Source organism: Capsicum annuum, chromosome 5 (genome assembly GCF_002878395.1).
Source record: "Capsicum annuum cultivar UCD-10X-F1 chromosome 5, UCD10Xv1.1, whole genome shotgun sequence".
Classification (NCBI taxonomy): domain Eukaryota; kingdom Viridiplantae; phylum Streptophyta; class Magnoliopsida; order Solanales; family Solanaceae; genus Capsicum; species Capsicum annuum.
The window spans coordinates 141,056,057-141,082,372 of record NC_061115.1 but is presented as its reverse complement, the minus strand read 5'-3'; the positions used below and the strand labels follow the sequence as shown (position 1 = coordinate 141,082,372).

At 37.5% G+C, this 26,316-nt stretch overlaps 1 long non-coding RNA gene across 10 annotated transcripts; it reads right to left on the bottom strand.

Annotated features, from left to right (window-relative positions):
- Window positions 1-374: 374 nt before the first annotated feature.
- On the bottom strand, window positions 375-26,316 carry LOC107870751. 10 transcript variants are annotated; one of them, XR_001674321.2, is made up of 10 exons: window positions 25,283-25,778; window positions 24,941-25,042; window positions 22,966-23,025; window positions 22,698-22,854; window positions 22,045-22,246; window positions 17,160-17,324; window positions 16,932-17,040; window positions 16,427-16,702; window positions 16,196-16,349; window positions 375-655 (listed from the first exon to the last, which is right to left on the bottom strand). It is a non-coding gene; the product is annotated as an uncharacterized LOC107870751 (long non-coding RNA). The 10 variants fall into 10 exon arrangements; XR_007055908.1 differs by lacking the exon at window positions 375-655 and adding an exon at window positions 7,884-8,249; XR_007055909.1 differs by lacking the exon at window positions 375-655 and adding an exon at window positions 7,884-8,225.

The following is a 26,316-nucleotide window of genomic DNA, read 5'->3' as shown; positions in this document are numbered from 1 at the left end:
CGTCTTAATGAAAGACAAGTAGGAGAATTTTGTGAACAATTTTTCATAGATATTCCTAAGGGTTCTAGAGAACCTTATAGGCATAGAAAGAAGAAAGAGTTTCATCATAGGAAGAACAAGAGAAATAAGAAAAAATATAGGAAGAAGAAAGATTTTAAACCAAGAAAAGATTTCATTAAATCTAACAAGCCTAATGCTTGTAACAAATGTGGGAGAATAAGTTATTATGCCAGGATGTAACGCCTCAAAATTTTCATTTCGAGACATCACACGGTGCTTAGGGCTACACGTAGCCCCAAGCTAACCCTCGAAGCCAGACACTACCTCAAGGAACTCAAATCAATAATAGTCATGCACAATAAAGAGATATCACATCGAGTTCAAAAGAGAGACTGAAGAATACTAAACTGTACAACCAAAATATCTATTGAATGTCTGTACATATCATCCCTCTAGTCTAACAAAGACTCTATACATTAAAATCAAGGAGCCTTTGGGACAAACCCCAAACTGACTCAACAGTACTGAAAGCCATAACAACAAAATGATATTACAAAAATATAGACATAGTCCTCGAACCAAGAGGACTCACCACTGTGGAAACATAGTGAGGCACCCGAATATCGCTAATATGGCTGCGGCTAAGTACCTGAACCTACATTACGAAAAAATGTAGCCCATAGGAAAATATATGGGTCAGCACTTTAAAATGTACTGAGTATGTGGGGGTGCATGCAACAATGTAAATATCATCATCAATTTCATGAAAATATGCATAGGTACAATGATGGCTCACTTGGCTTGAGTTAGATTGAAACATACTTTTCATGATCTCATAGTAAATAAATCATATGACAAAACCCTCATAAATCATCATAAACAACTCAACTCTTCAACTTAAGACTCGAAGTGACTCAGTATTTCAAGAAACTCAACTCTTATGGACATGGGAGGTTCTTATAACCGACAAAAACCATGTGAGCTACATGAAGTCCAACGTTTTTCCCTCCTAAAGAGAGAACCCCACATTAGCGGGAGCGTCGTACTCTTGCCAGGGAGTACAACCTCAATTTAGTGATCACAATCTCATACACGGCCTCTGGACCATAAATATCAATACCAATCCTACAGTGGCACGTAGTTTTGGGGGAAGAAATACCACATTTCCCGCTCGATGCTAAATACTACTCCCAGACACAAGCTCAGAACGCATTAGGAAATCCACCACAAACATCACAAGGGTCTATCATGAAAACCAAATCAAATCTCTTTTTCATTTATCAAATCATAATCAATTTGTGGATTCCTAACTCGACTCAAATCAAATCAATCTTTCTCAATATCAAAATGTATCAATTCATTAAATAATGGCAACATCAATAACTTTGAGGAAATATCAAGGCTCATTATAACAACTCAATCTCATGAATCAATATACCCAATAATCCAATTTGACATAAGGAAGCTTAAAGCTTGACACATATCTTGAAAGCACTTGAAATATCAACTCATGGTAGAAATATGAAATTCACAATATTAAATATCAAGTCATAATTTGAAAATAATAAAATAATCATGTATAACAAAGCTTGAACAATTTATATTCTCATAGTCTCATGATGAAGTAATTTGGGTATAAACCCACTTGCAAAATCATATAAATCCATAATAGAAATCAAAGCTTTGGGCACAAGAACGAAAGGATTGCTCTTGTTCAAAACCCCACATACCTTAATCTTTGAAATTGGATGAATTCTAGTGCTTGAGACTCTATCCGCACTTGTAATAAATGAATCTCGAAGCCCACACTATGAGGAACTTGGTTCTTGAAGAAATCTTGAAGATTTATGGATGATATTTGGAAGATTAATGTTCTTGAATGAAACCTTAGATATATTTTCTTAAGAGAATTGGAAGAGCATATGAAGAAATTAGAGTTTGGATGGGGATTCTCATATATATAGGGGCCTCCAAAAGATGGGAAAAGATCAAAATACCCTTGCAAAAACGTCCTTTAATTGCTGAAAAAATACCTGACGACATTTGTGACAAGTTGTCAGACTTGTGACAAGTCGTCACGAAATGTCGTCACAAAAGGGTGGAATTTATGACTTTCTACTTAAGGTTGACGACATTTTATGACAAGCCGTCAGACTTGTGACAAGTCGTCACAAAATGTTGGAATTTGTGACTTTCTGCTTAAGGTCATGAAATATCGTCACAAAAGGGTAGAATTTATGACTTTCTGCCTAAGGTTGACGACATTTTATGACAAGCCGTCAGACTTGAGACAAGTCATCACAAAATGTTGAAATTTGTGACTTTCTGCTTAAGGTGATGACATTTTGTCACAAGCCGTCAAACTTGTGACAAGTCATCACAAAATGTCGTCACACAATTTCCAGGCTGACACGCTAGAGTAAAATAGGCATAACTTTTCGTTCCAATACCGGATTTGGGTGAAATTGGTACCGTTGGAAAGATAATTCAATTATCTATCTATTGGTGGGTCATGATCTCAAAATTTCTTAGTGTAACAAGAGATATGCTCGTTTGAAATTGACTGTGCAAAAATCCTTCTCAAGAATTCAATCGGTAAGGGATGTTTTGATATACCTAATCGCTAGAACATCTTTGAGGCCTTAATACACATCACCCTTGATCAGAAAACAACCAAAGCACTATAATTTATTTCTCATGAGGTTGAGTCATGGTGGCACTATTGGTTAGAGTTCTCGGGGTATTACAATATCTCCCACTTGGAAACATTCGTCCCCAAATGTTGCCAGATAGGCCAAGAACTAGAAAAAATGAGGACGTATAGCTGGAACGACTCACTCAAAGACTTACTTCACTTTATACCTTCGGATACTATACAAAATGCACGAATTCGTGATGGAAGTAGACACATACAGCTGAATCTTTAATAAGAAGGGGGCGGAATTAAAAAATAATGGCACCTTCTGCTCGCTCCAAACTCACAGAAAAGAGGTAAGGGTACTTGGCTTGCATAATAGCTTCGGCTTCCCAAGTAGCACGCTCAATAGATTGATTTCGCCAAAGCACTTTAACCAAAGAAACTTCTTTGTTGCTTAGCCTATGGATCTGAAAATCCAAAATCTCAACTGGAATCTCCTCGAATGAAAGGCTATCCTGGATATCTAAGCTTTCGGAAGAATCAACCATGACAGAATCACCAATACACTTCTTAAGCATAGAAACATGGAATACCGGATGAATGCTAGACAACTCCGCGGGTAACACAACCTCATATGCTACTTTCCCAACACAGCTCAGAATCCTGTATGGACTAATATAACGGGGACTAAGCTTTCCCTTATTCCCAAATCACTTCACCCCTTTCATGGGTGAAACCTTTAAGTACACCAAATCATTAACATTAAACTCAAGATCTTTTCTTCGCACATCCGCATATGACTTCTAACCACTTTGAGCGGTCTTCAATCTTTCTTGAATCAACTTAACTTTTTCCATAGCCTCGAACACAGCATCAGGCCCAATCACAACTGTTTCTCCTACTTCAAACCAACCTATAGGCGATCTACATCTTCTCCCATACAAAGCTTCGAACGGGGCCATCTGAATACTAGCATGGAAACTATTGTTATACACAAATTCGATCTATGGCAAGTGGTCATCCCAACTACCTTTGAAATCAAGTGCACATGACCTCAACATATCCTTCTAAGTCTAAATAGTCCACTCAGCCTGACCATCAGTCTACAAATGAAAAGCGGAACTCAAATGAACTTGGGTACCAAGACCCTTCGGAAAGGCTCTCCAAAACTGTGAAGTAAACTGAGTACCCCTATCTGAGATGATAGACAAAGGAACTCCATGCAATTTGACTAACTCACGGATATACAATATAGCATAATCCTCAGCTGTATAAAACGAATGCAGTGGCAAGAAATCAGCTGATTTAGTCAACCGGTCAACAACAACCCAAATCAAATCATGATGACGACGAGAAAGAGGCAGGCCAATTACGAAATCCATATTCACTTCTTCCCACTTCCAAGTAGGAATGCTAAACCCTTGCATTAAACCACCGAGCCTTTGGTGCTCTTCCTTAACCTATTGATAAGTGGAACACTTTGCCACAAATCCTGCTATGCCTTTCTTCACACCGTTCCACTAACAGATTTCCCGCAAATCGTGGTATATCTTGGTAGCACCGGGATGAATAGAATATCGCGCGCCATGCGCTTCAGCCATAATTCTCTACCTTAGATCATCAACATCGGGAACACACAATCTACCCTGAAATCTCAACACACCATCTCCCTCTTGGGAGAAAACCTCTACCTTTTGATCCTTAGCTGACTTCTTCAGTCTGACCAAACTAGGATCCCTGTCTTGCTTCTCTTTTACCTCCGAGACCAAAGAAGACTCAGAACTACTCTAAACTAACATACTCCCTTCAGCGAAATCAAGCAATCTAACACCCAACCTAGCCAAATGATGCACATCACGAGCCAATTCTTTCTTATCATTCTCTACATGAGCTACACTACCCATAGACAACCTACTAACAGCATCTACCACAACATTGGCCTTTTCCGGGTGATACAACACACTCATATCATAGTCTTTTAGCAACTCTAACCATCTTCTTTGCCTAAGATTCAACTCCCTCTGAGTAAACACATACTACAGACTGTTGTGATCAGTAAACACATCAACATGAACACCATACAAATAATGTCTCTAAATTTTCAAAGAAAAAACTACAACTGCTAATTCAAGATCATAGGTTAGGTAATTCTTCTCATAAGACTTCAACTGTCTAGAGGCATAAGCTATAATTTTACCTCTCTGCATCAACACACAACCCAAACCAACTCTAGAAGCGTCACAATACACCATAAAACCATCAGTACCATCGGGTAAAGCTAGCACTGGGGCTGAAGTGAGTCGAATCTTCAACTCCTGAAAACTCTTCTCATAGGCATCTGTCCACTAGAACCTAACTTTCTTTTGGGTCAACCGGGTCATGGGAGACACAATGGAAGTGAAACCCTCAAAAAAAAACGATGGTAGTAACCAGCTAGACCCAAGAAACTCCTAATGTCAAACAGGGAGGTAGGTCTAGGCCAATTCTTTGAAGCTTCTGTCTTTTGGGAATCGACTCTAATGCCTTCGACGGAAACAATGTGACCCAGAAAAGCAATTGACCTTAGCCAAAATTCACACTTGCTAAATTTAGTGAATAATTGATGATCTCTAAGAGTTTGCAAGACAATTCTAAAATGGCATAATCATCCTCTCTTTGGGAATACACAAGAATATAGTCTATGAATATAATGACAAACATATCAAGATATTGCTTAAACACTCGATGCATGAGGTCCATGAAGGCTGCTGGAGCATTGGTTAACCTAAAGGATATGACAAGAAACTCAAAATGACCATAACGGGTTCGAAAGGCTGTCTTTAAAATATCACACTCTCACTTTAAGCTGATGATAGGCGGATCTAAGGTCTATCTTTGAGAAATGACTTGCTCCCTGTAGCTGATCTAATAAATCATTGATTCTAGGAAGAGGGTACTTGTTCTTGATAGTTAGCTTGTTGAGTTGACGGTAGTCAATACACATACGCAATGTACTATCTTTCTTACGCACAAATAGAACAAGTGTACCCCACGGGGAAACACTGGTCTAATAAAGCCTTTGTCTAAGAGATCTTTGAGTTGCTCCTTCAACTCTTTAAGTTCTGCGGGAGCCATACGGTATAGAGAAATGGAAATACGCTGAGTGCCGGGAAGGAGATTAATCCCGAATTCTATTTCACTATCAAGTGGGACCCCTGGGAGATCTTCCGGGAAAACATCGGGAAACTCATTAACAATGCTAACTAACTGAATAATCGGAGTCTCAGACTTGAGGTCTTTAACTTGAACTAGGTGATAGATGCAACCATTGGAAATTAACTTCCTAGCTTTGAGGTAGGATATGAAATGGCTCTTCGGAGTTACAAAACTCCCAGACCACTCAAAAATGGGCTCATCAGGAAACTAAAACTTGACCACTCGGGTACGACAATCTATAGATGCATAGCACGAGTGAAGCCAATCTATACCCAGAATGACGTCAAAATTAACCATATCTAGCTCAATCAAATCAGCACATATGACCCGATGAAGGACAGTGACAGGACACTTCTTATACACTCGCTTAGCAATATCAGATTCTCCTACTGAGGTAGAAACTAGAATAGGCTTAGAAATCCGTTCAGGGTCATCTCAAAATTTACAGCAACCAGAGGTGTCACATAAGAGAAACTCGAACCGGGGTCTATCAATACATACACATCAAAATGAAAGACACAGAGCATACCAGTGACAACATCTGAAGAATCCTCCTACTCCTAGAGAGGTGGTATAGCATAGAAATGATTCTGGTGCGAACCACCAGCAGTACTAGAAGAGGCGCCCTCAGGAGAAACTAGAAGGACTATGGGAGCGAGGGCACTGGTAACCTGACTCAGGGGACGAGCATCTCAACTCCCATGTTTAGTATACGGAAAATCTCTAAGTCGGTAGCCCAACTTGCCACAACCAAAGCAACCCCACAGATCAACAAAACACTCGCCAAAATGATCTCTACCACACTTGGCATATAAAGGAGGATGAGGTCTGTTACTTACACTTTCCTGAGACCTGGACAGGATAGGCCTATTCCCCTGCTCATGCCTGCTTCTAGGTACGGGAGCACTAACTAAGGAAGGCGCGGGCATAAACAGATATCTCTGGAATTGAGGCCGCTTCCCTTTATAGAATCTGGACTGACTGAACCCCTGTTGCTCTGATCTAGCTCTTTTATTCCCTCTTACTTTCTCCCTCCCTTTCACCTTATCAGCTTTAATCTGTTAGGCATGTAGCATCAATCGAGAAAAGTCCATCTCCCTATTAAGTATAGCAGATCTACACTCTTTTATAATGTAACTCGACACACCGATCACGAACTTGCTCATGATAGTCCTGGAGTCGGCCATCATACTAGGAGCATATTTGGATAACTGATTGAATCTAAGACAATACTCCTTAACAGTCATAGAGCCTTGTCTCAAATTCATAAATTCCTCTATCTTTGCTTCTCTCATCTCAAGAGGAAAGAATCTGTCCAAGAACGCATCCTGGAATAACTGTCAAGTCATGGGAGCGACATCATCCCCTCTACTCTTCCTCCACATCTCCACCCAATCATATGCAATATCTCTCATTTGATAGGCAGCCAATTCAATACTCTCTTCCTCAGTCACATGCATAATCTAGGTGACCTTTCTCACTTCATCCAAGTACATCTGTGGGTCTTCACCTACCTTCGACCCATAGAACTCGGGCGGATTCATCCGCATAAAGTCACGAACTCGAGCTGCAATAGAATTATTCTCTTGTTGAGGCAGAACAGTATCCTGGGCATTAGCTTGAGCATTGGCGGTAAATGTTTGGGCTAGTGCCTGAAAAACTGCCCAAAATTCTGCATGAGACACATGCTCGTTCAAGAGATCAACGGGTTGAGGTTGCTCGTTGTTTCAACGAGCTCGACGAGGAGGCACTTTCTATTATAAGAAAGCATGAGTTAATCACAGATAAATAGAGTTGTAGGCAGGATAAACTTTAGAAAGAAAGAAACCACTTTTCCTAAAATGTCCCATAGCCTCTTGCTCATAGATACGGCGTGCTACACACTGATGATCAAGATTCTACGTAATGTGGCTTGTCAAACTCCCTAGGACCTAGGACAACTTAAACCGTAGGCTCTGATACCAAGCTTTATAAAGCCCCGAAATTTCCATCTCAAGACTTCAGACAGTGCTTAGGGCTACACGTAGCCCCCAAGCTAACCCTCAGAGCCAGACACTACCTCAAGGAACTCAATTCAACAATAGTCATGCATAATAAAGAGATATATCACATCTGGTTCAAGAGAGATACTGGAGATTAATAAACTGTACAACCAAAATATATGTTGAATGTCTTTACATACTATCCCTCTAGTCTAACAAAGCCTCTATACATCAAAATCAAGGAGCCTTTGGGACAAACCCCCAACTGACTCAACAGTACTAAAAGCCATAACAACAAAATGATATCACAAAAATATAGACACGATCCTCAAACCATGAGGACTCATCACTGAGGAAACGTAGTGAGACACCCGAATATCGCTAATGCGGTTGCGGCTGAGTACTTGAACCTACATTACGAGAAAATGTAGCCCCTAAAAAACTATGTGGGTTAGCACTTTAAAATGTACTGATTATGTGGGGATGCATGCAACAATGTAAATATCATCATCAATTTCATGAAAATATGCATACGTACAATGATGGCTCACTTGGCTTGAGTTAGATTGAAACATACTTTTCATTATCTCATAGTAAATAAATCATATGATAAAAACCTCATGAATTATCATAAACAACTCAAGACTCGGAGTGACTCGGTAACTCAAGAAACTCAACTCTTATGGACATGGGAGGTTCTTATAACCGACATAAACTATGTAAGCTACATGAAGTCCAACGTTTTGCCCTCTTAAGGAGAGAACCCCACATTGGCGGGAGCGTCGTACTCTTGCCAGGGAGTACAACCTCAATTTAGTGATCACAATCTCATACTCGGCCTCTAGCCCACAAATATCAATACCAATCCTACGGTGGCACGTAGTTTCGGGGGAAGAAATACCACATTTCCCGCTTGATACTAAATACTACTCCCAGACACAAGCTCAGAAAGCGTTAGGAAATCCACCACAAATATCACAAAGGTCTATCATGAAGACCAAATCAAATCTCTTTCTCATTTATCAAATCATAATCAATTTATGGATTCCTAACTCGACTCAAATCAAATCAATCTTTCTCAATATCAAAATGTATCAATTCATTAAATCATGGAAACATCAATAACTTCGAGGAAATATCAAGACTCATTGTAACAACTCAATCTCATGAATCAATATACTCAATAATCCAATTTGTCATAAGGAAGCTTAAAGTTTGACACATATCTTGAAAGCACTTAAAATATCAACTCATGGTAGAAATATGAAATTCACAATATTAAATATCAAGTCATAACTTAGGAATAGTAAAATAATCATGTATAACAGAGCTTGAACAATTTATATTCTCATAGTCTCATGATGAAGTAATTTGGGTATAAAGCCACTTGCAAAATCATATAAATCCATAATAGAAATCAAAGCTTTGGGTACAAGAACGAAAGGATTGCTCTTGTTCAAAACCCCCACATACCTTAATCTTTGAAATTGGATGAATTCTAGTGCTTGAGACTCTATCCGCACTTGTAATAAATGATTCTCGAAGCCCACACTATGAGGAACTTGGTTCTTGAAGAAATCTTGAAGATTTATGGATAATTTTTGGAAGATTAATGTTCTTGAATGAAACCTTAAATATATTTTCTTAAGAGAATTGGAAGAGAATATGAAGAAATTAGGGTTTGGATGGGAATTCTCATATATATAAGGGCCTCCAAAATATGAGAAAAGACCAAAATACCCTGGCAAAAACGTCCTTTAATTGCTAAAAAAATAGCTGACGACATTTGTGACAAGTCGTCACAAAATGTCATCACAAAAGGGTGGAATTTATGACTTTCTGCTTAAGGTTGACGACACTTTATGACAAGCCGTCAGACTTGTGACAAATCATCACAAAATGTCGTTACAAAATGTTGGAATTTGTGATTTTCTGCTTAAGGTGACGACATTTTGTGACAAGCCGTCAGACTTGTGACAAGTCTTCACGAAATATCATTACACAGTTTCCAAGCTGACACGCTGGAGTAAAATAGGCATAACTTTTCGCTCCGATACCGAATTTGGGTGAAATTGGTACCGTTGGAAAGCTAATTCATTTATCTATATGTTGGTGGGTCATGAGCTCAAAATTTCTTAGTGTAACAAGATATATGCTCGTTTAAAGTTGACTATGCCAAAATCCTTATCAAGAATTCAATCGGTAAAGGATGTTTTGATTTACCTAATCGCTAGGATATATTTAAGGCCTTAATACACATCACCCTTGATCAGAAAACAACCAAAGCACTATAATTTATTTCTCATGAGCTTGAGTCATGGTGGCACTATTGGTTAGAGTTCTCGGGGTATTACACAGGAATTGTAAAGTTAAAAATAAGATTAAAAATCTTAACATAGATGAAGAGATGAAACAATCTCTGTATAAAATACTATTAAGCTCTTCTCCGAAAAATTCAAGCCCGGATTAGAGTGATGATGAAGAATTTTCTGCAGATGAATAATTAAGAGTTCTTTAGAATGAGCATTATATGTCTTCTGAAGATCAGTATTTACCCTATCAAATAGGACAACCTTGAGATAACAAGGATGAAGATGATGCTTTTATAATATTTATTCACAGTTTCAGGATCTAGAAATTAATGTTCTTGAGAATGACAATTTGGCAACTTCTAGAAACTAATAAAGATCCAAAATTAAAATCTCAAATAATGCGTCATATGGGAAAACCTTCTACTAGTTCTCCTAAAGAAAAATAGGAAATTCCTTCTTAAAAGGGTTCTTATACTATGACTGAAGTTCGAAAACTACTCAAGGAAAAGGAGAAAGTAGCTAATACTCCGACAACAATCCAAAATTTAAGGAAAGGATTGATAATCTCAAAAAGGAAATCACCAACCTCAAAAATAATAATATCATCTTAGATAAAAGAATATCTACTCTAGAAATCAAAATCTTGATACAAATATTGTAGCTAATATTCCTAACTCACCAGCAAAAGGATTTTATCAAACAATAGAAGTTATAACACGTCAGGAATTTTATGCAAAGATAACTCTTTTGATTGATTATAACTTTAAAAAATAATTTACAGCTCTCATTAATTGTAGTGGAGCAGACTTTAATTGTATACAAGAAGGCTTAATCCTTCTAAATATTTTCATATAACTACTCATATTTTAAGAAATGCTAGTGGTCATAAAATGAGAGTTGAATATAAAATTTTCAAGGCAAATCATGCATGTCAGAAACCTTTGTTTTAGTAAAAGATATTAGTGACAAAATTATTTTAGGGGTGCCATTGTTTGTTCACTTATATTCTATTACTTGGTGGAATGAAAATGATGTAATTGACATATTTAATAACAAGAAAATTAAATTTGAATGGTGTTTGCCACCATATACGCGATTTCTAAATTTAATAAAAGAAAAAATACTTTCCAAAAATAGACAGATTGATTTTTTTTAAAATAAAATTTATAGTCTAACAATAGAAGAGACTTTGAAAAAATCTAAATTAAATGAAAAAATAAATTTTTTTAAGAATCGATTTTCATTAGAAATTTGTGGGGAGCACTCAAATGCTTTTTGGCAAAGAAAAAAAATATGTGGCTAGTCTTCCATATGAAGATGACTTTAGAGAAGATAATATTCACACTAAAGTTAGAAAATGCCATATGAACTCAGAATATTTAGAGTTATGTAAGAAAGAAATTGATTTTCTTCTTCATAATGGCCTTATAAAGACCTTCTAAATCACCATGGTCATGTACTGCCTTTTATGTTAATAAACAAGTAGAGCAGGAAAGAGGGATTCCAAGGTTAGTTATTAATTATAAACCTCTCAACAAAGTTCTGAAATAGATTCGATATCCAATACCTAATAAAAAAGATTTACTAGAAAGGTAATACAACGCCATAATATTTTAAAATTTGATTTAAAATTAGGATATTGACAAATTCAAATTGCAGAATCTGATAAATACACAACTGTTTTTAATGTTCTTATAAGCCAATTCGAATGGAATGTGATGCCTTTTGAATTGCAAAAATGCTATCTCCAAATTTCAAAATATTAAGAATGATATTTTCATGCCTTATAGCAATTTTATGATAGTTTATATTGATGACATACTAATTTTTTCAAAAAATATAGAAATACACTTTAAACACCTAGATTTATTTAAGAAAATTATTATGCAGAATGGGTTGGTAATATCTAAACTCAAGATGTCTCTTTTTCAAATAAAAGTAAGGTTCTTAGGTCATAATATTGACAATAGAATAATAATTCCTATAAATGAAGCATAGAATTTTCTTCTAAATTTCTAGATGTTATAACTGATAAAACTCAGTTACAGAGGTTTTGGGAAATCTAAATTATATTTTTCTTTTATAAAGGACTTTGCTAAGGATACATCTATCTTATATAATAGATTGAAAAAGAATCCAAAATCATAGATAGAAGATCATACTCAAGCTGCCAAAAATATTAAGACAAAGGTTAATAACCAACCATGCCTTACACTAGCTAATCCTAATTGGGGAAAAATGTGAAAACAGATGCTTCTGATATTGAATATGGAGGAATTTTAAAACAATAATCCTATATTATTCAATTCTATTCTAAAAAATAAAATAATAGCTAGAAGAATTATGCAACTATTGCAAAAGAAATTCTTGAAATAGTAAAATGTGTTTTGAAGTTCCAAGGAGATTTATATAATCAAATTTTTTTAGTAAAAATGATTTTCAAGCAGCAAAATTCATTTTTAATAAGGATTGTAAGCATGATGTTTCTAAACAAATGTCTCTGTTTGATTTTGAAATACAATATTTAAAGGGATCTGATAATAGTCTTCCTGACTTTCTCATCGGAGAATATTTAAATTGATGTCCTTTCTCTTATATAGGATGAAATCACAATTTTCAACCTCCTCTAATAGAGGAAGGGGAAGAGGACAATCAGAAATGGACCGACGCAACGTCCTTGTCCAAATTAAAAGTCAAAAATTGATATATGCAAATATTACAAGTGCTTTAGATCTTAATAAAGATCAACAAATGTATCAAAATTTTTTGGAGTTTATTGAATCCAAAAAAAGGGAGAATGATATATCCTCATATTCAAGTGCTCTGACAAATGATAATAACGAAAATATTGAATTGAACAAAATGAAACAAATGAAGTAATACTTAACGTGGATCAAAATGATTTAAAATGGAAAGACGATCTATGACAATTACTACAGAGGTACTTAGATACTACATCATATGTTACTATTGAGTAAGACGATCTATGACAATTACTGTAGAGGTACTTAGATACTACATCATATGTTACTATTGAGTATAAGTACGGGGTACATTTTGAGACAATACTCTCTCACACAAGATCAACTAAAATTCAGCATTTTGACCCAACTAAAAATATTATAAAAGTTTAGAGCTTTTCAAAAATTATTATTAAAAAGCTTTTTACTCTTGAGGAATGGGGTATTAGTACTCTTAAAGAAAAGTAAAAACTTTCAGTCAAATTTAATTACTAAGATTATATCGAAAGCTTTAATAAAGCATTTATATGAAAATCCTAATAAGAAACATTCATGGTTTATAAAAATTTGTGAAATTTTTTTTTAATCAAAATATTCCTAATTGGTCTGGACAATGGTGGATTCACCATGGACCATCCATAAAAACTTTACCAGAATCATTTAAAAGTTTATATACTTTATGTTAGAAGTATCTCCAACATTAATAAAATTGAAGAGAGATAATATCTATTTTAAAGAAATCTCTACCATGTATTTTTTTTATTGAGTTCTCTATTCCATGGATAATGAAATGGTCTGTGGAAGTAAAATTGAATCTTAATAATTTTCAATGCCTCAAAAGAATATTGTTTACAAAATTCTGGAATAAATTAAATCAGAAGACAGGTGAAGGACATATCCATGAACAAACAATAGTTGATTCAATTAAGGAAGTCATTGCTAAGTACGAATAACAGAGGGGCATGGAACCAATGCAATAAAAAGATGATATTAGTCTTTTCAAAAATATCGTCAGGAGACTTTGACGAAGAAAGGGATCATATCCAGGTTAGAAATCATAGCCTCATACGTGGAGGACGTTAAAAAGGATTTAATGAGAAATCTTGACATGAAAATTGCATCAGACGTTTCTATGACAATTCTATGACATCTGCTGGTCTTATCATGAACAATGAAGAAGATTGCTTAGCAAGAGAATCGCAAAGTATTCAAAGCAGTGATTCCTCACTTATAAACTAGTTCACTTTGAGATGCAATCACTAAGAATTGCAAAATGGTTAACGCTAAAATTCAGAAAAGAGGAAAAGCACAAAAAGATTTTGAGACAAACCTCTAGTTTCAAGCTACTAGAAATGCTCAAGTTTTGGGACAATGAAGGACTTGTACAGGCTTTGACCAATAGTACACATCCCAAACTTGATACTTATTTGGTTGACATTTTTTATGGGAGAAGCTGCAAATCAGAATCAAACTTCAAGTAACACAGGAAACTTTATTTTCACCAATAAATTTTAGTTAAACTGTTAACCTATCAATATAGAACTTCACAAGAATGGAACAAAATTTGTGATAGATCTCGATTGTGTGTCACCAAGCCATTTAGAATGTTTTAGTGATAAAATGTACCTATAGTAAGTATATGAAATCTTTCGGTCAGATAAGAAGAAGACATGTTGATATACTGTTGCTCTTTTTCTAAGGCATCAAACCCTTTATCAAGCTGCCAAAACTGATGAATCACTAGCAGGCTGACGAAGAAATTTGATGAGAGATGGAATGGAGGAGCTCCATAGTCAGAGCTTTTGTGATTCTCATCCTAAATGGATTAAAAAGTAGGCCGTAAATCTTATAGCGATCTATGACTGCAATTCAGCAACCAAATTAACCAGTTACCACTAATTCTGTGAACTCAGTATTGACGTAGGATGCCCAATAGAGAGTCCTCATTACCCCCTGCAGAGTGAAATACTAAGAAAGGAACAAATAGCTTGCAATTTTTCTCTGCCTACCAAGAAACTGTTCCAAAGAATGCTATAGAAGCTGTGTACCAGCGATGGAAAGCAGTGACGAGCCAGGATTTTCACCAAGGGGTTTCACGAGTGAACATACGAACTAACCGAAGGGGATACAACATCTACTATATACAACAACAACAACAACAAACCCAGTGTATTCCCACTTAGTGGGGTCTGGGGGGGGTAAGATGTACGCAGTCCATACCTCTACCTCTGATGAAGTAGAAAGGCTGTTTCCGAAAGACCCCCGGCTCAAGTTACGAGATATCACACAAACACATAGTACAGCACAGCAGCAGATGACATAACATAAATACGGCACCCATAGGGAATATAAAACAGAGTAAAGCGGGAATGCAGGAATATAAAGCAGAGGAAAGCACACAGATTCGTAATAAACATGGAACACGGAACACGAAACACTGAAACATCTACTATATATACATAAAAAATAATTTTAATCATGTATATAGTATAATTTTCAATTTCCAAGTTAAGAGTATTGTAGAGCTGCAGGCCTTAAGATGTAAAGGTGGATGAACAAATTATAGCAGTCTAATATCTTAAGATGTATAGATGAACATATGCAAAATATATATCCCCAATTAAAGAAGGTAAATTGAACGTCCAGAGATGGTCATGCCATTTGCCTTAATGAGAAACTGCCTTATATAAGAAGTGGAGAAACTGCCATTAAATGTTAAGATTGATGCTCTCTTATATGGAGGTCCTCTATATGGATCCTCAATGTCCATGTTGCTTCGATTGAACATGTTTTACTCCAATATTATAAGAACTAACTGGAAGTGTTCTAATTTGCTATGTGCTTATAAACCTCTAATGAGACTAAATAATTGCTAATAAAAATATGTGTGGGGTACCCATCACAGCTAGGGCCTTAGTTTGGATCGTCACAGTACGTGACATTCCTCAAACTTGTAACCTTTGGAAATAAGGTAGCAGTTTCACGATCTGACTTTGTCATCATTGGCTTACTCAAATAAATCTTACCATACTAATTTGGAGATATGAGCTAACATTTTGAGCTGTTGGCGTAAAAGGCAGACTAATATATGAGTTGCATCATATCTGTTTTTTAGTTTATATCGTCACATATATACAATGTACATGGAATTCATCCATATGCAAATGCAGTTCTATTTTAAGGATCTCTACACAGGAACAAAGCAAACACATATTTTCTGTGTATTCACTTTCACAAGAAATAAAAATAAACCACCTAAAGATTCTACAGAGGCAAGAAAACAGAATTGACAATGACAATAAATATAGTAAGTATAGTACTTAGTACCTGAAAAATGAGAATCTCACATCCTGTGCTCATTTTAGACAAATGTCCTAAGAGTTTGTGCACGATTCAACTTAGTCAAATGCTTTTTGCTTTCCTGATATCTCCAAGGACTCACATTCAGTAATCAATGTAACAAGAAAGGGCTACGACTTCGCTGCATATAAATTAAAACACCCATCTCAAACACCTGTCAAGTAACAATATGAAGCAATGAACATTTTATATACCCACAATGTATCTGGTTTAAGCCTTGCCGTCTTCTCTCCAATTAATCTGTGGAATTCAACAGACCTTTGGCCTTCTTCTAGTGATGATACATTTAATAGCTTAATCCCTTCCTGTTTTGATAAAAATCTCAACTGCAGCTTACGATCACCTGTGTCGATGAATAACGTATCATTTCTCGAATGGCAAGAGAGACTGGAAACACTGCCATGGCTTCAATCACCGGTTGCATGTCATCAACCCTATGGGTTTCCTCATCAAAATACAGATCCAATTACTCTGCTGCACAATAAATTTTCATGGAGGAAAAAGAAAAATCAGCATAGCCTCAGAATTTTTTCTACAATTATTACAACTATTGATTCTCACTTTGTGTGTGAGAATTCAGAGAGAACAAGTAAACATTAAGGGGTCGTTTGGTTGAGTTAAACTGAAAAAAGGATTGTTGAATTTATGAACTTTTTCACAGCAAAAATTGAAATCACCGGTATTGTAGGGAGGAGCAAAAAACCTTTAAACTTTCCTCTCTACTCTCTGCAACCCTCATTCCGTCTCTGAGCTAGGCTTTTTTCCTTTTATGCGGAAACTTTTGTGCTTTTTCAAACCTGCCACTTTCCCAGCTGCAATAACAACAACAACCCAATGTAACCTCACTCCTACATTGAGGAGATAAAAGGCTATTTTTAATAGACCCTCCGCAAATCGAGGTCCATGTTGCTTAGACTTTCAAAAATATTACCACACTCGTGTCGAACATCGATATTCTCAAAGAGTCCAAGCTAGATAGATTATGGCTCAGATTTGTAATACTTATGATATAGCAAAAGAGACTGGAATCACCGCCATGGCTACAAGCACCATTTCCAGTAAGTACCATTGGCCTCTTGATGTAGGTAGACCACAGCTAAAACAACAACGAAACTGAAAACTATCAAAACATGTAAATAGAAAATCCTCTCAAAAAATTTTTATCTGACTGATTCTTCAACATGATCATTTAGGAGAGAGATCTGACTGACCCTTACTATCTTTTTAGTTGTTTTACACAGACTTAGACAAATACACACTACTATCGTAATTTCTTAGTGTAGGCCTGTGCCCTATAAGCAAGGGTACCCCCACATAATGTTGCATATCTGCGATACCATGCCACCGAAAAATAGGGTATAACTGTGGTGCCTGTCACTGCATACTAAGAAAGCAAGGGTGTCCCCTCATAATGCTGCATAAATATGATATATTACCACCAAACAATGGGCTATAACTTATATACATGTCACTACTTACTAAGTATTATAGTGTACTACTACAGAAAGAAAGAAGATTAGCTTTACTTTAAGTTTGAACTTAGATATGAGAAATAATATTTATCAAAATGTGTGATGAAAGAGACATTATAGTGTACTACTCTTCTCTCTCTCTAATGTGTGATGAAAGAGACATTAGAATATGTGATGTGATATTATAGTGTACTAATCTCTCTCTCTAACGTTCACTAAACCCACGACCACTGCCCCTTGACCGGCTGACGCCGGCAACGGCGTCGGAGCGCCGGTAACATGCAAGGATAACTCCTACTCCCCCTTCTCTCTCCCCAATTCTCTCTCCCATTTCCTATCCCCCTCCGTCGTTCGAACCACTCGTGCTTTTGCAGGCGGTCAAGGTCATCGTTGGCTCGACTCCAGTGACACAGGCAGCGCGCAGCTCTGGTCACAAGTGACCGATCCAGCGGGTCCATCTGACGGTACTTTTGGTTCCAACCAGATTTGGTTCCCACAACTTCGGATTCTGGAGGCACTCCGGCAAAGCTCCGGTCAATTATCCCAGCGACCAGTGTTGGTATCAGTTTGCTGGGACCCAACATAGCATACAGGAAAAGAGGATTTGGTCTACAAGCGTAACTCGGTGACTTCTAACCTTTGCTATTTCATTCTTCGTATAATTTCTAGTATTATCTCCTGTTTCTTAAATTGTGCTTAATTTGTTGGAATTGTCTGTTGTCGCATATTTCCGATTTATTCCATTGCTTGACTTAGTTATAATTGGTGGGTTTGACTTTTTCTTTATTATTTTACATATTATATACTGTGCTAGTTCTTTATATTTCTTGTTGTTGCTTGATTAACATTGTTGTTTGTTTTTTCTAGGAGTTGTGGCTGTGGGCATTGATGGTAGGATAGGGTCATGTCCGAGGGGGTTAGGGCGGGGGCCTGTGATAGGGGTGGGGGAGGAGGGAAGAGCGGGTAGGGGAGAAGGGGCTAGGCCCAACATTAGGGGAGGTAGAGAAAGACGGGTTGCTAGAGTTGATAGGTTGCGGGTTGGGTCTTAGAAAATAGGTACTCTGCAAAGTAAGTCTATAGAGCTAGTAAAGATTCTTAGAAAGAGGAGGATCAATATTGCGTGTGTGTAGGAGACTAAGTGGGTAGGGTCTAAGGCTAGGGATGTGGATGGTTATAAGCTATGGTACTATGGTAGCGAGAGGTAGAGGAATAGAGCCGGAATTTTAGTAGATGAAGAGCTTAGAAGGCAGGTAGTGGAGGTTAAGAGGGTCAGCGATAGGTTAATGACTATTAAGTTGATCATTGGGGGGTCTACTCTGATTGTGTGTAGTGTTTATGAACCGCAAGTGGGCTTGGATGGGGAGGAGAAGATGCGGTTTTGGGAGGCGTTGGATGAGGTGGTGAGAGGAGTGCCTACTTCTGAGAAGATTGTTGCAGCAGGGGATTTCAATGGGCATATTAGGGCGTTACTAGGAGACTTTAGCGATGTGCATAGAGGTTTTGGTTTTGGGGATAGAAATGAGGAGGGAACTGCTCTGTTGGATTTTGTGAGGTCCTTTGGGTTGGTAGTGGTGAATTTGAGCTTCCCAAAGAAGGAGCACCTGATCACCTTTCGAAGCGCGATAGCCAAGACGCAAATTGACTTTTTGTTGCTTAGGAAAGGGGATATAGTGTTGTGTAAGGACTGTCATCTCGATTGAGAATCTTTCAACCCAGCATAGGCTCTTGGTGATGGACTTAGGTATTAATAAAGATAAGAAGAGAAGGGGTGAGGAGGGTAGACCTAGAATTAAGTGGGGTGGCCTTACACCGGTGAATGTGGGCGAAATAGGGGAGAAGGTGGCGGGAATGGGGGTGTGAGAGTGCAGGGGGGACGTGGATGGTATGTGGGATAGGGCGGCTAGGTGCATCAAGGAGACTGCTAGTGAGGTGTTGGGTATTTCCAGGGGCTGTGCGGGCCATTGTCGGGGGGATTGGTGGTGGAATAAAGAAGTTAGAAAGAAAGTGGAGACTAAGAAGAAGGCGTATGCTAAGTTGGGTGAGAGTAGGAATGAAAATGAGAAGCGAGCTAATAGGGAGGAGTACAAGATAGCTAGGAAGGAGGCTAAGTTAGCAGTCACGGCGGCTAAGACGGCAGCGTTTGAGAGAGTGTATGCGGGGTTAGAGGAGAAAGGAGGGGAAAAAAGGTTGTTTAAGCTTACTAAGGCTAGGGAAAGGAAGGGTCATGACCTCGACCAGGTGAAATGCATTAAGGGGGAGGATGCTAGAGTATTGGTAGAGGATGGTCACATTAAGAAGAGATGGCAGTCGTACTTTGATTGGTTATTGAATAAAGAAGGGGATAGAGTTATTATCTTATGGGAGCTGGAGCATGCAGAGGAGTGTCGTGATTTTAGTTATTGTAGATGTTTTAAGGTAGAAAAGGTAAGAGAGGCTATTCGCAGGATGCGTAGGGGTAGGGCGACGGGGCCTGATGAGATCCCTGTGGATTTTTGGAAGTTCTCAGGGGAGGCTGGCTTAAGGTGGTTGACCGAATTATTTAACGGCATTTTTAAGTCGGCGAAAATGCCCAAGGCTTGGAGATGGAGTACTATGATCCCTCTTTATAAGAATAAGGGTGACATTCATAGTTGCAATAACTATAGAGGTATTAAGTTATTGAGCCACACTATGAAGATTTGGGAGAGAGTGGTCGAGTTGAGGTTGAGAAGGATAGTGGCTATCTCGAAAAATCAGTTTGGATTTATGCCTGGGCGCTCGATGATGGAGAAAATTCACCAGGTGCGGAGACTGGTAGAACAGTAAAGGGAAAGGAAAAGAGATCTGCACATGGTGTTTATCGACTTGGAGAACGTGTACGATAAAGTCCTTAGGGAGGTGCTTTGGAGATGCTTGGAGGCGAGTGGGGTACCGGTGGCGTATATTAGAGCAATCAAGGACATGTATAATGGAGCTAAGACTCAGGTGAGAACGGAGGGAGGAGACTCAGAGCATTTCTCTGTCTTGACGGGGTTGCATCAGGGTTCCACTCTTAGCCCATTTTTGTTTGCTTTGGTGATGGATGTGTTGACGCGGCGTATTCAAGGAGAGGTGCCTTGGTGTATGCTTTTTGTAGATGATGTAGTTTTGATTGATGAGACGCAGGGGGTGAGAATGATAAATTAGAGGTGTGGAGACAGACCCTTGAGTCTAAAGGATTCAGGTTGAGCAGGAGCAAGACAAAATATTTGGAATGCAAGTTTAATGACGTGAGGCAGAAAGACGAGGTGGTAGTAAGGTTGGATTCCCAGACGGCGTGTAAGAGGGATAGTTTCAAGTATCTGGGGTCCATGATTCAGGGGAATAGTGAGATTGACGATGATGTCTCCCATCATATTGGAGCAGGATGGATGAAGTGGAAGTTCGCCTCGGGGGTGTTGTGTGATAGGAAGGTGCCGCCCAAGCTTAAAGGCAAATTCTACAAGGTGGCAGTCCGGCCGGCCATGTTGTATGGAGCGGAATGTTTTCCAGTCAACAACTCTCACATTCAAAAATTGAAAGTGGTGGAAATACGGATGTTGCGTTGGATGTGTGGGCTTAATAGGGGTGATAGAGTTCGAAATGAGACTATTCGAGAAAAGTTTGGAGTGGCTTCGGTGGAAGACAAGATGCGAGAAGTACGATTGAGATGGTTCGGGCATGTGATGAGGAGGGACACGGATGCCCCAGTTCGTAGGTGTGAGAAGCTTGGTTTGGATGGTTTTAGGCGGGGTAGGGGTAGGCCGAACAAATATCGGAGAGAGGTGATCAGGCGAGACATGGAGCAGTTACAGCTCACTGAGGACATGACCTTAAATAGGAAGATCTGGAGGGCGCGGATTAGGATAGAAGGCTAGTGCCAATTTGAGTCATTGGGGTAGGACATTACTTGGTAGATGTATTATTCTTGCTAGGACACTTTGTTGTATGCTTTATTACGAATGTGTTTACTATTCTTTGTTTACTAGTCTCGCCATCTTGTTCCATGCTTTATTAAGTATTTGTCTATTATTCCTTGTCTTGAGCCGGGGGTCTATCGGAAATAGCCTTTCTACTTCTCTTGACGTAGTGGTATGGATTGCGTACATCTTACCCCCCAGACCCCACTATGTGGGAATACACTGGGTTTTTTGTTGTTGTTGTAGTTGTGATGAGAGAGACTAATTCCAACTTTTCAAGTTTGTATGCACTACAAATTAGCTTTCCTATTTTCGCTAAAGCCCAGTGCTTTGATGGCGCAAACCTGTAAGCGTTCACCAACAATATATAATCACCGAACTGATAAGTTAAACAACAAATAGCAGAGAAAATATTTCAGCAACATACCTTGATTCCAGCATAAAGATTTTTCAAAATAAGAGTTGCAAGTGCTTCACTGTCCACATGTGCGAGCTTAACTAAGATTAGTAAACCAAAACGATACACATTTCTGATTCTTCTGATTTGTGATGAAGTATGGTGATATGTAACCCCTATCCAACTTCATCCCTTCAGCAACTTCCAACTGATTGTCCAGTGTCTTCCCGTCCTGTGTGATAGTAGAAATGAGTTAGCTACACATCTTTACAATACCAAGTTTGCCACGAATTAGTCAAAATATACCAAATGGATACATATTGGACTATGACAAGAAGTTACTGAGCAATAAAATAATTTATCAAAATCCATATGCTCGATATCTAGCCCAAATTCTCCCATACAGCCACTAAAATTGATCAAGTCTCAATTAGCAAAAGTCGGCAAAAATATCATCTATTTCAGTTCCACCCACATCCTAAGAGCATATTGAAACTTGAAGCTTCCTAATTTTGGACACATATTTTAAAGCTCATATAAGTAAGTTAGTGCAGAGTTCCATATCATCATTTATTCCTACCAGAAATGACAAGCTCAATTTGATCTACAAGGTATCAAATAAAAAATTACCTTCAGTGTTAGATTTAGAGGGACCAAAATCGAAGTGATCAATAAGCACTCACCGTTATTCACATTGCTCCCTCTGGTTTATATGGGCAGGTTAAAGCAAGTTATTTCTTAAACTTTGGTATAAAATTCCTCGGCAGCTTTCTTCAGTATATTGTTGATGTTCGAAAAGAAGTCCTTGGTCATTTTCTCGAGGGGGTGAGGTACTGCTCCCTGGACATTATCAAACTAAAATCAGAACTTCCATAGAGCACAATGACATGTAATGGACTTGATTATGTGTGTGGCCATTTAGACCATAGGAAAATGGCGTAAAAGAAACACCTGAACAATCGTTCCACAATTAGCACTGTATTCAAGATTATTCTGAAGGCATTCAGCAATCTGAAAAGCAAAAGCAACAGAAGATTGGTCCCAGTGCCGGATGTGCTCATACACTACTAATCAAAAGTAACTCCACCTCAAACTATATACATAGTCTAAAACTTTTACAAGGTGAGCATACTCTTTTTTTTCAAAAAAAAAACCAACATCATTCTCCAGCGCCAACAACAACAACAACAACAACCCAATATATTCCCACACAGTGAGGTTTGGGGAGGATGAAATGTACGCAATCCATACCGCTACCTCCGAAGAAGTAGAGAGGTTGTTTCTGATAGACCCCCGACTCAAGAGAGAGAATAGTATAGCAAGTTCATAATGCAACTCGAAACATGATGTATAACACAATAGAAATAAGTGATAAAATAATAACAGTAAATACCAAGGAAATACAAAATAAGTAAAGTCCGAGCAAGACGAAATAAGAAATAGGAAAACGGATATTGTCCTAGTAGTAAACAATACACTCACAAACCTAAGAGGACTACCACCCCCACACTCTCCTAACACCTAGCCATACCACACACTCACACTAGCCTTCAACCCTAATCCGCGACCTCCACACCTTCCTGTCTAGGGTCATATCCTCAGTAAGCTGCAGTTGCTCCGTGTCATGCCTAATCATTCTCCAGTGACCAAGCACATAATAATTCATAAATTACAAATTGCTTGAAATCACTAGAGTACTTGATAAAAATAGATGAACTAATAGTAACAGCTACTGCTAGTTTACTTACCCAAGCCATGGCCAATCTATCAAACAATATTTAATTACTCTTAGAAAAAGTTGTAGCCTCAGATCATTAGTTTCTTTGAATTTCACTGCGAGCAAGCTGCTTTCCAGAATTTGATATCTTGAAAGCGGAACTTGACATTGTGCCTGCGCCACCACTTCCAACCTGACCAAGCATACCATAACCCTCCTTGAATTTTTCAGGTATTCCAAAGATTATATTATTAACTAGCTTCATAATATTATATGCATGTTTCTTCTTTATGGGAAGAAAATGGCCAGGACCACGGCCATCTCTTCTTTTCCTAAAAGGCTCAGATTCAGTAGAATCTGGAACTGGAACCAGACGAGGTTTTTTCCATTCCTCTATCACTTGGAGAATCTCCTCCCTAAGAGATATTCCATATTCTCCAGTAGGGTCTCCTCTAGTCGAGTCCATATTGGAAGCTAATTTATATTTTTTGCTAACCGTTGATAGGTTAGGATCCTAAAATCAGGAAGTGTACCCTTAAACAATCCATATTGATTAATATAACCTGCTCCTAACGGACCAGTATAATAAGGTTCCAGGGGAGGGAATAGTGGTAAATTCTTAAGTTAGTGCCAAGAAGCTCAATATCATCACAAGACATTATTTCCAAGGACAACAGACTACGAGCAGCACCCACAAATTTCACAGAAACCACACTCCCGAAAACAACAATAAGATTAGGAGCAAGACATCCCATTCGATTTTTTATAAAATCAAGAACCTTTTTCTTTGTAGAATCAAGAGCAAGCACTTTATTACATGCTTGTACTATCTTATACAAAACATCTTCTGTGAACGCCTTACCAATTGTACTTAATGCTGAAATAGTAACAACCTCGATAATCTCCACGGGATACAATCCCTCCAAATCCACAAAATTCACATCCATTTTATTCCTAATCTTTTTAAAAACACAACTAAATTCAATTGGATTAGCTACAACTGACTCTAACTCAAGAAATTTCAATCAATAATTATCACGTATGAAATCATGAATCATAGTAATCTCCTTATCAATATCAACTAATAAACCAATACATGCTTCTATAAACTTAAATTCAGCATCCTCATCAACTTCCTTAATAACACTTTTACCTCGAACATTCACAATTAAATCATGTTCAACTTTTTCATTAGGTCAATATACTGACCCAATTTTTGCAACGTAAAAACAGCGTCAAGCAAATTCCCATCTTGCTCCATCTGTTCAGCAATATCCAAATCAGCAACATTATCGTTCAGTTCCTCCAGACCTATTAGCAATGAATCAAGGGCACAAATTGCCATCATTGGAATTTTACAACGAACCCAAACTACTGCGTGCTTTATATTGGAAACGTTTTACCCAATTTGAGCATACTCATATATGATTATAATAAGTATGCACATTAATTTAAATTTAGAATCTGTCTTGGTTTAGAAAAAAATAACAACAATGTTGAATCCAAATGAATTAAAAGAGGGAAAAAATAGGTTATAATAGAGCAAATTACCAGGAGTTTTGACAACCCTGTGTTGATTGGATTTGAGAGCGGAAAATCCTAACCTTAAAATCACCATATTGAAGAAGAAAATCCTAAAATTGCTCAGAAATTGAAGTAAAAAGTTGAGAAATGAAATTGAAGTCGGAGCAGCAGTGGCATTGAAGAAGCCAAAAAGTTTGGTATCATAAGGGTAATTTTCAGTAGTGACTTTTAGTTCTTTAAAATCATTCTTTATTTCTTCATGTATTCAAAACATACAACACTTATTCCATTAGGGGCATATTATCACCGGATATGTTATTTCTCGACTTGCAAGTCATTCATATCAATCCATAACATATAAATAACCCCTTTTCACTTATCATCATGTTAATGACCACCCAAGGTTTTAAACATCAAGTGAGATGAAGATTTATGTTATATGTTTTCATCTAAATTTACTCCAAAATATTCTCCTCTCAAAGGTACAACATAGGGAGGCCATATCATGTTTGTATTACTTAGAACTGGTGGAAATTGTTAATTTGACAAAATAAATGTTTACCATATGAAAACACCCTCTCAATATGTCATAAACTGTATCATTCCATGTTCATTAGTAAAGAATTCACCCTCTAATTTCTTTAAGAAAATGCATGCATTTAAAGAATCCACAACACTTGAAATCAAAGATATCTTAATAAGTGAGGGAGTTTAGTCATTTATGCTTTAAATCAACTTTATATATATATATATATATATATATAGTTAAATTTTAAATCCATGAAAAGTGATTCAAGAAAATATATATTTTCATCAAACAATTCCATGACACATACTTTTTAAAACAACATCAAAACACTTCTTTGTAAACGTGATTAGGGATTTTTAAATTTGATAAAATAATTAAATCTATGCCCATGGAGTTTAGGGTAGTCCCACATACCTTAAGTCCTTAGTTTGAAGAGTGAAACCCTAATCTTGACACCTTTCTTAAGAATATTGGACTTAGGAGGATTGATTCTTGATTTAAGGAAGAGAGAAGGGTTTGGTTGATAGTAATT